This window comes from Camelus ferus, chromosome 13 (genome assembly GCF_009834535.1).
Source record: "Camelus ferus isolate YT-003-E chromosome 13, BCGSAC_Cfer_1.0, whole genome shotgun sequence".
Taxonomy (NCBI): domain Eukaryota; kingdom Metazoa; phylum Chordata; class Mammalia; order Artiodactyla; family Camelidae; genus Camelus; species Camelus ferus.
In genome coordinates, this window is record NC_045708.1 from 5752853 (window position 1) to 5765397 (window position 12545).

The 12545-nt window shown below is 40.7% G+C and overlaps 1 protein-coding gene across 3 annotated transcripts in view; it reads right to left on the reverse strand.

Moving 5' to 3' along the window:
- The window catches only part of RERE (arginine-glutamic acid dipeptide repeats), a 366156-nt gene that overhangs the window by 261646 nt on the left and 91965 nt on the right, over window positions 1-12545 (reverse strand). Inside the window, exon 1 of one of the 3 annotated variants that reach the window (XM_032495114.1) lies at window positions 8050-8410. The exons of the other annotated variants lie outside the window; for them this stretch is intronic. The gene's annotated coding sequence lies outside the window, so the exon portion shown is untranslated. Of the gene's footprint in view, window positions 1-8049; window positions 8411-12545 lie in introns of those variants that run through there. 3 annotated transcript variants of the gene reach the window in all.

Genomic DNA, 12545 nt, shown 5'->3' on the forward strand with positions numbered 1-12545 from the left:
GAATACCACAGATTGGTATTAAAGACTGGGTGGCTTAAAGAAATGTATTTCCTACAGTCCTGGGGGCTGGAAAGTCCAAAATCAAGGTTCCAGACAACTTAGTTCATTTGGTGCCCTGCCTTCTCCCTGGGCCCTCACACGGCTGAGCGAAAGAGAGTGACTCCAGTCTCTCTTCTTATAAGGACACTTATGGCGCCCCACCCTCATGACCTCAGCTAAACCTAATTACTTCCCATAGGCCTCACCTCCAAATACTTAGCTGGTGGTTATGACTAGAGCATATGAAATTTGGAGGAACAGAATTCAGCCCATAGCACTCTCCTACATAATTTATTTAACAACTGTCTTCAGGCAGAAATTAAACCTTTGTATAAAAAAATAAGCAGGGGGTAGGGGAGATTTAAAGGATGCTTTACTCTTAAAAGGGCTAACTTAAGGCAGCTTACTGAGATTCATATAATATAAAACAAAATTTAAAATAGATGAGGGAGGCCTCTCTCGCTCCCTAGTCTTCGGAAACAGCCCGCACTATGTCTATGGGGTGTGTATCTACTTTTACTTTAACCCGAGCACCCAACCCCTACACCTCTTGGCCTTTCTCTTAGCCTACACTATGTAGTATGTATCTATCTAAATAAGTCTATCTTTACTCAAAAAGTAAATAAAAATAAAAAAGATGAGGGACCTGGAATGATAACAATAGCTAAGTTTATTCAGCATTTATCTACCAGCTACTGCTCTAGGAGCTTTCCATTTTACCCTCACAGCAGCCACACAAAGTAGGAATGATTTCTAGAAGAGGACCCTGGGCACACAGGGGTGAAACAAGTTTCCTCGGGCCGCACGGCAAGTCTCACCAGTCACGCCGGCTACAGACCCAGTACTCCCTCTAAACTTACACTATAGGGCTTCTCTTTCCCTTGGGACAAAGGAAAACTGCAGGGGGAGAAAGAAAGACGTGTTCAGGTTCATTTTATACCTTTTGTCAGATGTGGCAAAAATTTTATAAGCAAAGTGCCCGAAAGAAACAATCAGTCACAGGATTTTAAATCCATATGTTAGAAACAAACCACGTACTCAGGAGGTCAGTTCCTTCTGGTACTTAGAGCTGAGAACAGTTTCTCCCCTGGGTCCTCACAAAGACAGCAAGGTCTGCATGGCCAACAGCAGCCTGGGACTCCCTGGATAAACCATTCAGGAAACACAAACAGCAAGCTTCACAAAGCTCCACAGAAGTCAACGGCCTCACAACCACACTACTCAAGTAAAACAAATTGGCCAAAAATAAGAAATGCCAAGGATTCCCAGTAATTGAAACAGGAGATTTAGAGCTCACTAGAATAGGTGTTCTTCAATGCAGGACTGCCATAAACTACCTACAAGTGCGTATTATGAACATGGAGGCCAAGGTTCACAGTTCTGCTCCAGGGGGAAAAACCACAGCTTACACCAATACTCAATGGAGTCCCTGATAAAAATAAAGGTAAGAACTCCTGACAGAGGAATTGATGAGCTGCATAACCCCCAGGAGAGCCTATCCAAACCATCTTCACATCAAAGCTTGGGGTTGGTACGGAACACAGGCTGATGTTAAATTCCAGTAAGTAACTAGATAAACACAAAGTCAAAAATACTCATTAAATAAGCATAGCTGGGAAGTAATTCTAACCTCATTTTAGAAGTGCACAGTATCTACCCTATTAAACCATCAACATCCATTGCTGTAATTATTAGATACATTATCCCCTCCAAGGACAGGATCAAATGGTCCTCATTTCTGTGTGCCCTGACCATTCAATAAATGGTCTTGCAATAAAGAAATTAATACAAATATTTACATTTATAAGTATCAAGCAAATAAGTACCTTTGGCCAGAATGACTATTTCAAAAATTTAAAGCATTCCTTTCCCTTCTTATAAATGAAATCTTTTGCAAAATGAGGAACAGAGGTAACTGAGAGAAAACAATGCTTACATGGAATCACTAAAAAAAACGAATACTGCTACATTTTACCCGAACCATGACCTGACATCATTATATCAGCATTAGGCCCATTTTTTAAGAAAGTGTAATCAGACTGCATTATTCCCAAATTTATATCTTACGCCTTTCCCCTACAGGATGGAGAATTAGGCACATGTAGTGCATGACATTTATGGTCCTCATTCCTCCTTCTCTATGGCAAATAGTAGAAAAAGTCAAAACTATAGCATAGCTGACACCAGAAATGAGTGGATATTTTTAATTTCTTTAAATAAAGGGAACTAAAATCCAAAATAATGACACCACCAAATGCTAGCAAGGATGTGAAGCAACAGGAACTCTCCTTCATTGCTGCTGGGATTGCAAAATAGTACAGAAACAGATAGTATGCTAATTTCTTACAAAATCATTCTCTTATTATAGATCAAAAATCATGCTCCTTGGTATTTATCCAAATGAACTGAAAACTTATTACAATTTATTAAATAGTGGTTTTATTTTTTACTGTTTTAATGTATTATATAAATAAAGTATTACTTATCCAATAATAAGTGTTTATGCAATCAACTTAAACCTGTTAGCAAAACTGAAGAAATCTTTCCCCAAAAATGCCAGACTACTTGAGACACTACATTTTTTCCAGCACTTTTTGATCTTCCTTTCCAAAGATCCAAACTTAAACTGCTCCTGCCTCCAGGACACTTAAGAGTGACTACTAATTGCTGTACCTCCTTCCATGCACCTCTAACATGCTTTCTGAAAGGTGAACATTCCCTTACTGACCACTCCCCTTACCTGTTCAGTGTGAGAACCACGCTCTGTGCATAGAGCACAGTCTCTGAAAGAACAGACTGCCTAGGCAGGGGGTCAAAGAACACACACAGGTAAAGTCTTCTGCATAATTTTTCTCATTATAAAATACCCACACACAAAAAAAAACCACAAGAGTAAGAATACCTAAAACCAAAAGGAGAAAATTACTGTTCAAATGATTCAATACAGATGTTTTTCTATGTAATTTTAGTCAGTTAATAAAAATGTGCATGTCTTCACCAACCTCCCTCACATATGTAAAACTCCTAGATGATGTTCCAAACTATTTTCCTATGTTTTACATCTAATTTATGAAAACTCTGTTTTGTTAAGCAAAAATAACAGTAGTATGTGTGGCCAAAAAAATTAAGATTTAGTGATTTGAGTCTTTCCAAAAGAACTTTTATTAAATTTTTGTAAGAGAACAAAGCATTTATATTGGGAAGGAGATGTGAGTACTGAAGGGTTTTTGTCTTGGTTTTTGTTTGTTGGTAATATTAAAAAATACAGAAAGTTCATCGTACATATAAGGAAGGTATCAACTGCATGTGTTTAACATACTTAAAATATTTTTTAAAATAAACGATTAGTAAAACAACAAAAATATCTTTTAAAGACAATCAAGAGCCATTCTCCAGTCTCTCTCCTGAGACCACATAAAAAGAACCTGGTTGTCTGCACCTGGATGTAAGCACACTGGTTGTTTGTACAAAGCTTAAATTGGCCCAATAAGAAATCCTGAAAACAACGCAAAAGGAAGTAAGTAATTTCAACTGGTATTTTACTAAAAGTGTACAAGTGAAAGCAGTATTGCTGTTGAGGTTCAAAACCATCAGAGACTTGACTATACCAGTTTCTAACCAGCTATTTTTAAATTATTAGAAGATAATCTGGTGAGCTTGTGGTAAATACAGCTGTGAACAAAGCAGCATACACCATCTGGAGGCTTTTGACTTAAGCAATTTTTCAAATGCACAATATATTTGGTCTATTTGATTTCTTTGAAGCTCAAGAGTCACTTATAAACTGACCTTTTTTTAAAAAACGCAACTACAAAAGCTCACTCAATTTGCGGAAACAAGACAAGAGAAACAGATCTAATCGCTCATCTTTAGAACCAAGTGGTTATTTCTAAGCTTTACAGGCAAAAGTAATTTTATAAAGGGGCCCCATACTTACCTGCCATATTCTTAAAACTCTTCTTCACAAGTAACTTTTGACTAATCCTCTAACATTCAAATGTTTTCTGCTTCCTAAGGTGATTCACATCCATTAACTCATTTTATCACAAAAACCTGAACACAACTGTCATACGAACCATCATAAAAGCCTACCTACTGAGCACCACTGCCATTAACCTCCTCATGCATCACCCAGTTAATGTCCTTAACCTGCAGCCCCTTTCAGCTACTTTCTATCACTTCTCCATCAAACTTCGCAACGTTTCTTACTAACTGCAAACCAGCATCACTGGCCATCCTCCACCTCGCAGGCTGCTCTGCTTTCAACAAATTCTCAGGGGTTCCACTGACTCCTGACTAAACTTTCTCAGTCCTCGTTCCCTAGTCCCAAACCTAGAACACACACCCCACCCCCACCCTGAAGCACCCTCCTCCCTTTATCCTCTTTATATTGCTTTACTTTTCAGACCTCTTTCAAATCATTCTTCCATTTCTTCCTCTTGCCAGAGTATTGGCTTTTCTTTTCCAATAACTACATGCACAGCATTGCCTCAGCACTGGCTCCTCCTATGTGAGATTCAGTGAGTAGCCTCTGGTTAGCATCAACAAATCTCAAAGCCCTCTGGGCCACTGCTGTGTGGAGGAAGAGGGTGGAATTTGCTTTTCACAAAAGTAACCACTTACAGGATGAGGTGGGCAAAGTAAGAACGGGTCAGGATCTGGCTTGAAATCCCAGCCTCACCACTCACCAGCCAGAAGCCTTGGTAAAATCGCTTGAGGCCTTCAGACCTACAGGGATTGAATCAATCGTGCAAAGTAGGAACAGCATTAAGGAAATGAAGTCATCATCAGCACTACAAACATTTGGTATTTTTCTTCTAATCTTTTTCCTTAGCCTCTGTGAGTAAATGTGGGTGTGCATGTAACTGGAATCATACTGCATAAACATTTGGCATCTACAGTTTTTTTTTTTTCACTGAGCTTTACATTTTATTTGTATACCACCATGGTTTTTAGTGTTGCATAATATTTCCTTTTATGATTGGGCCATGATTTTTGGCCAAATATTAACTATATACTTCCTTCTATTTTGACTTGGATTCAGCAGTCTCTGCTGCCAATCTAAATGTCTTGGTTTCTTTTATGTAGAGAAAACATTTTATACATGTCACATTTTCTAGAAAATGTTGCACTCTTTCCTCATCCCAGGTCATTTTCAGGATTCACTTCTCCAATGAGTTTTTTTAAAAAATCTCAACCTGAGCCAACTTCCCTCCCGTCGCTACTCCACCAGTCCCCATTGCACCTGCGCGAGTCCCTCCAACAACACAGCCCCATGTTCTTCTACCAGTAAACTGGGCCAGTGAAAAAGGCATCCCATTAGCTTTATATATAAACAGATTTCAGCCAACTTTGGGTTTGATTTTTGCTTTTTAAAAAATGTAGTAGACAGTCTTAGAAACCTGTGGTGGTAAGCATCTCCTCAGGACAAAGGCAGACCATAAGGAGACCAAACTATTAAGAAAATATGATGCCATTCAAACCACAATCTATTTTACAGCCTGAAAAGCCTGACTTTGTCACAGACCTATATTCAAAGACTCAAAGCTATTCAATCTTATAATAAATACTTTCCAATAACTTGGAGACAAAAACACATTTTAAAATTTAAAGGTAGCCACACATGTCCCTGAACAGAGGTATTTCAAAACCCTCATATTAATCATCCAGCCCATGGTCAAAGTGCTGTTAATCAATGGTTTTCTCAGTCCCTTTGGTACACTGTAACAAGAGGTAAGAGACAGGGAGAAACATTTTAACCATGTTATCTCCATGGAGCTAACATTTATTTCTGAGTTTTACAAACTAATCCGAGAATAGCAAACAAAGAACCAGTTTAAAAAAAAAAAAAATGGTTTCCTATGTCACTATAAAATGGATGATTCCATTGGCTACTCAGACTAACACAATAGCAAGCAAAACCCTCTGACCTTGGAAAAGCATAGTGAATGTAATACCTACTAGTAAATTACAAGGTTTACCAATTTCCTCACAACCAAAAATAAATCTCACAAGTAAACTATCACACGAGTAAACAAAAGCTTGTCTTGTTCTATCATTTGCTTTTTAAAAGCAAGCACACTGGCTGTGGGAGAGGGATTAAGAAACACAGCCAGACAAGTCCATAAAACCTCCAGTGTAAGATAAAACTACCCTGCAGGAGCAGCCAATGCATTCTGACCTAACAGCTGTACACAGTTGCACTAATTAAAATTAAGAGCTAGTCTGCATAACACACAGGCAATTCATTGAACCTTACAGATAAGTTGACAGGGTTCACCATGACACCCTCCACCCCCACCACCGCCAGACCTACAACCTAAAAAAAATTAATCGGCACATAGCTGAAGGTACTCGTATTTGAAAATATATATACATTCAAGCCTTTCAGAAATAATCACTACCACATAGACTGAGACGTATCCTATAGGCTATAAAAACCCATACACACACAAAGGAAGTGGTACAGCTACATTACGTCAGCTCTCGCCTCAATTCATAAATGCAAAACCACAAAACAAGACAAAAACCTAAATGGCCTTTTGCTGGAAACCTTCTTAGAGTGAATGAATGTAGGTTAAGTCTTTATGTTACTGAACAGTACTTGGTGATGCCTCACTTTCAACAGCCACAGGGAGGGAAAAAGTGTAATCTTAGTCAATTCTATCACGCAACCAGATCAAATAACATTTCAAGCACAGCCTGCCAAGCACCAGGGCCTGCTAGAGTACAATGAGCACTCAAGTGCTCTGGACTGAAAACCACCTTTCACTGGTCCCAGAGATCTTTATAAAATAGTTTAAACACTACTAAATTACAGAGTTCGGAAAAAAAAAAAAAAACAAACACAAGGCTTCTAACTGCTGCTCCCATACTATTGTGAAGTTGCTGTTAAGCCTCTAAAATGTCTGCCTTGTGTTATTTTACTAGGCAATGTAAATTTTCAGAAAGGCAATTGCCTCTTAGAGCCCAAATCTAACACACGCATAAAAATGTAGAGTTGGTTGTGCATCTGGAAATAATTGCCCACAGATCAACGGGCTTACATGGAATATTGTTTCCGTCTGTAAGGTTTCAAACCATGTCTACTTTAAATGGGGGTGTTGGGGGAAGGCCAGAATGTAGTAATTTGGGCACATAATATAAAGGACTTTGTCAACTCTGTTCTCAACTTTTATTCAGTGTCTCAATCTTAAAGCACACAGACACACATTTCAAAGGGAAAAATTAATCTCTTTATTGACCTGTGTTCATTCACATACCATTTTTTTAAATTTCCATATGGCTGAGAGAAGGCCTCCAGCCAAACAATGCCCCAAGGAGAGCAGTGGCACATGTGGGCCAGGAAGGGGAAAGGCTGCGAGTAAAACAAAGTAACCTATCACAAGAGTTTCTTTCTCAGCAAACAGAAAGTGGTCAAGCAGGTCTCCCCATAGCTTCAACTAGAGTGCAAGACTGGAGTAAACAGGGTGAGAGGGCCCAGAAGCCACCACCTCAAGCCAAAAAAGAAAATAAAAGAAAAGAGAAGAAAAGAAAAAGTTAATTTAATCTTAAAGCAATCGTCTTCAAAGCTGTATCTGCATCTTACCTAATCTGCTAAAATAACAGTATTTTGATCCAAGAAACAAATTATTTTTGTCAATTAAGCAGCCCCAAACTAATCTATAATCAAATCTATCCAATTCACTTTATTTTTAAACTAAAGTTTCTGATCAAACAGCGGCTTGTGGATTATATACGGCCCGTTTTCACTTTCCTTTCAAAGACACACAAACACACATACACACACACCTACCTTTAAAAAGTGGTTTCTCTGCCTTTAACATGCTTAATTGATTTATTTAATTGGGATTTCTAGAGTTTTGGCAATTTAAAAAAACTAGTAAGCCCAGGAGAAATGCAATGGGACACAACAAATACCTATTCCTGATTCCTGGAAAGCCACCACCATTCTTAATGCCCGAGTTGTTCATCTCTCTAGGGCTAGCGACAACACTCGCGTACACCCACCTCCGAGAGCCCCTGTGCTCACACTTGTCCAACTTCCCGGCCGGAGCCCCGCGTCCCCCTCGCAGCACGAGGGGGGCCGCCCACTTGCCTGCGGCCGGTCGCTGCAGGAGCTGAGCCCTCCGGCCTCCGCCTCAGCTCCCCCCACCCCGCCACAAACTCAGGCCCGCGGGCACCGTTGGGACGGGATGGGGGTCGGCATGAAATGCACTTGCTAAACAAAAGGAGGCCCGGGCGGCCGCCGGGCAGCAAAGCGCGGGGCGGGCGCAGGCTCCCGCGGCTCAGCGGCTCAGGGAGGCGGTGGCCGCGCCGGGCCCCGCCCGCGGCTGGTGAAAGCGGCCGCCGCGGCTCGCACTCCTTCAGCCCGGGCGGCCGGGCCAACACTGCCACATGCCTGTGACCCAGACGGTGGGAGAGAAAGAGCAGCCTCCCCGCGGCGGCGGCGGCGGCCGCCGGCAAAACCTGGGCTGGAGCCCGGCCGGCTCCGCGCGCGCCCCTACCGCCGCCACTACGGGCGCGCGCTCACACAAAGCCGCTGCAATTTTCTCTCCTGCCTAGCTTTGGCCAGCCTCTCCTTTTCCTCGGTCCTCCCCCCCTCCCCTCCCGAGAGCCGGATCCGGGAGGCTGTGTGATTGATGGCAGCTCTTAATAGCGTGGTCAGCTAGAAAATGCATCTGCAAGCAAGATATTAAAGAGGCAGCGCATCCCCGGGAGTGATCAGCAGTTCACACATCCTAGAGCTGCCTCTGCTTCTGCCAGGAATATTAATGCCAACCTCCTCTGACGTCTAACAAACGCAGATGAAATAACCAACAATCACAGACGTGACGAACATTTGTTTCAAAGATGCACAAGAGAAAGTAGCATTCTGTGCTGTCGAACAACACTGCAGTATTTTTGACCCCAATTTTCCTTAAGATTTAAGAATTCTCTGTAAGTCATTAGTTTAAAAGTCTCCTATCCGATCCTTTTTCCCCAAGAAAATAAAGATCCATCTGCTAGAAAAGACATAGCTTAAATTGGGCTTGATTGAAATTCATCTAATAAAAAAGCAAAATAAATGCACATTCCTTGCCACGTAACCTTAAATAAACAGATAACCCACCAGCTACCAGATTACAGACTCCTTAACAGTTCCATTGTTATGTACATCTAAACAGAACTGCCAACAGTAAATATCAAATTGGTTTCTTCCCCACCCCCAATCTGGTAAATATCTAACAACTTTCTAAAATTTACCAAAATTAAACTACACTGACACCATGTATTCCCTAGTAATAACAGCCACAACCATTTTGTCCTATTAAATAAGACATTCTAAAGCAAATTTTTAAAAATCTATCCCTACAGAATACGAATTCAAAATATTAAGCTCATTCAGTGTTGGCCCAAACTTGAAAGTTACAAGCTCAAAATTTAAATGATCACTTTTGGTATCTTTAATATTACACATTTTGCCTTCCAGGCAAGTTTCATGGAACTCTCAAATATCTTTATAAATGTTATTGGACCTTCCAAGGTCCATTTTGGAGATTAAGTGATTTGCCCAAAGTTTCTCAGCAGGGGAGTGGAGGATTTAGGAGAAGCATGGAGTAGAATCCAGGGGTCCTGCCTTGTTGGTACAGATAACTCAGCCAACATGCACATTTGCTATTTAAACATCATTCTGCTGACTTCTTTTAAAGAAGAATTAAGTTATTCTACAGGAGATAGAAATACCTATCTAAAACTACTAACATAGCACATGTACTGAGAGCAAAAGCTGATGAGGCATAATGCCTCTGCCACCCTGAAGGTGGCTGTGATCAATACAAATCAGAGGTGGTCTTCAGCCAAGAGCAGCCCTACTATAAGCTCCGCTAAACATCACTCCTCAATGAGACCATCCTGAGAGGACCTGCGGCTTGAAAATCTGCTTCATAACAAGTGGCTTTAAGATCATTCCATCCATGTCAGAGATGAAATCAACCCTAAAGCCCAGCTACAAAAGCCACTCCTGTTCTAGGACACACTTCCATTTTCCCACCAGCTATGTATCGACACATGGCAGAGCCTGAAGAGAGGGGTTTGGTTTTGTTTTGTTTTGTTTTTTGTTGTTGTCTACAGTACTTTTAAAAAACGTGCTGGTTTATCCTAAGTTGGAAAGTGTGGTGAGAACAACCAAACTGCTCTATTCTAAATCCATGCTGTACCTGTTCTCACAGGGATTCTAAATGCTCTGACAGTACTTTATGACATTTATATTCTTTTGTCCTTGTCTTGCACCCTCTGCTAATCCATCCACTCACATCCCCTCACCTGCTAGTTACACCAGTCTTTCCATTTCACCACGGTATCGAGATTTCTACCAAAGGCCATCGCTACTTCTTCCCATTGGAACAGAAATATCTCCCTGCCACCCACACCCCCACCCACCAATCTCCCCACACATACACAGTTTAAATCCTACTCCTTCAGATCGCAGGTCAAATATCACTTTGTCAGAGATGCTTCCCCTGAGGCCTCATTCTAGGTCAAGTTCCTTTGTTACTGTAAGTGCTCCGGGAACTGTGTTCCTTTCCTTGAGAGCATTTCTCTCAGTTTGTAACTCATTGGTGTGATTTTCTGATTAATATCCATAGCCCCCTTTAGACAGCAAGTTCCATTAGAGAAACTTCTCTATGTTTGCTCAACATCAAATAACGATTATTAAGCACACACATCTATAAAATGAATAACTGAACTGAGGGTAACAACCCTTTACTTATTTTGTATGTTCTTTGCACAGTTCCTGGCACAAAAGAAGCCTCTCTCAAATAAGTAGCATCTATGCAAATAAGTAAAAATAATTAAAAGTCTAAGTAAAATGAAGATCTTTATCCCCACTTGATAGAGATGCACATAATTGTGCCTGGGATAACTCATAAAAACACTAAGACCCGAACTAAGGCCCAATATGCAAGCCATACTTTTTTTTTTTAAAGAGGTAATAAGGTACAGAGGCGATCATTAATATACTCGAGACAAGTTCTTCCTACTTATGTGACATTTAAGCAAGGGGCAAACAGCAGCAGGTAAACTGGATGGACTACTAAATCCTGTACGGACACAGAGAGCAATATAAACAGAATACAAAAGTTTGAAAGCATGCCGCTTTTCAAAGACTAGTTTGTCTTCAACATTTCTCTTAACGCAAAAGTACTACCAAATTCTGCTTTAATTGGGGGGATGGAGCTGACCCTCACCTCTCTTTTACACTGAATTTTTTCTTTAGTTTCAGTTTTTTTCCTCTCTGAAAAACCTCTACTTCTCTGACATGGAAGCCTTTTTATGAGCTCTTCTGACCCGAGGATTGCCAATCGCAGGCGACGAACCATTACCAAACTGTCCTCCCCAACTCCTCAAAGTGAAGAATTCACTTTAAACCCCATTAATGTGAGCCTGTAGATTAAGGGACCTGTAGATAAGAAAGGAGAGTTATTAAAACAAGAACAACAATTTCTCAGATGTTCTGCACACAAGCATAAGAAAAAGTGAAAGAGAAAGTGTGAGATGAATAGAAAACTATGAGCTATACCCCATCCTCACTCCCAAGTCAACCCTCACTGCTGTTTTCAGCATTCCACAGGGCACTGCTTGGTTCCCGCATGATCTCAGCCCTCTCTATGTCATACTTCTTGCTTCCTTTTGTCCTAAGTTCCACTCCATGTAAATTCCATCTCCAGGTTTTATAACACTCCTCACTTATCAAAACAACCCTGTCAAGTTGAGTACCATTAACAGATAATGAGAGGAGACAACAGATGCGGTTAGAAGCAAAGCACTCCATATTCTACAGGCCTCAGCATGCAGCCAAGTGAGCTGACATCTGACTTTACCCTAACATTAACAATTAAATATAAAGTCTAGTTAAACTAACATTAAAGCTATGACCAGGAACAGTACACAGGAGAAATGTGAAGTATAACCTTAGCATTAGTTGAACAGGGCTCAGGTCATTCCAGACCCTTAACTTTGAACAACTACCCTGCCTCTCCTCTCTCTGCCACCTTGCTTCTGTCGCAGCAAGAAGATTCTTGGCCACATCTTCTAAAGATGGCAGCTTTGGACTACCCTCTAAGATCATCAAAGGAGGAAGGAGGCTGCATTTTTACAGGAAAGTTTAAAAATGACATTCATCTAAGAATAACTAGTGAGGTCTGCCAAAATTATAGCTATCAAGTTGAGACAATCAACATTCCTTCCTATAGTATTATCATTCAGATCAAGTAATTTAGCTTACCCAAGTATCAAAAGACTATCAAAATTGGGGGTGAGGGTATAGCTCAGTGGTAGAGGGCATGCCTAGCATGCACTAGGTTTTGGGGTTCAATCTCCAGTACCGCCATCAAGAAAAAGAAAAGAGTGCCAAAGTCAATCAAGCAAACAGTGACTGAATCAGGGACTGCGTCAGTACTAGTCAGTGACTAGGACTGTGGAGGTTTTGTTTCATATTACTATGTATAAGCCAGAGTTATAAT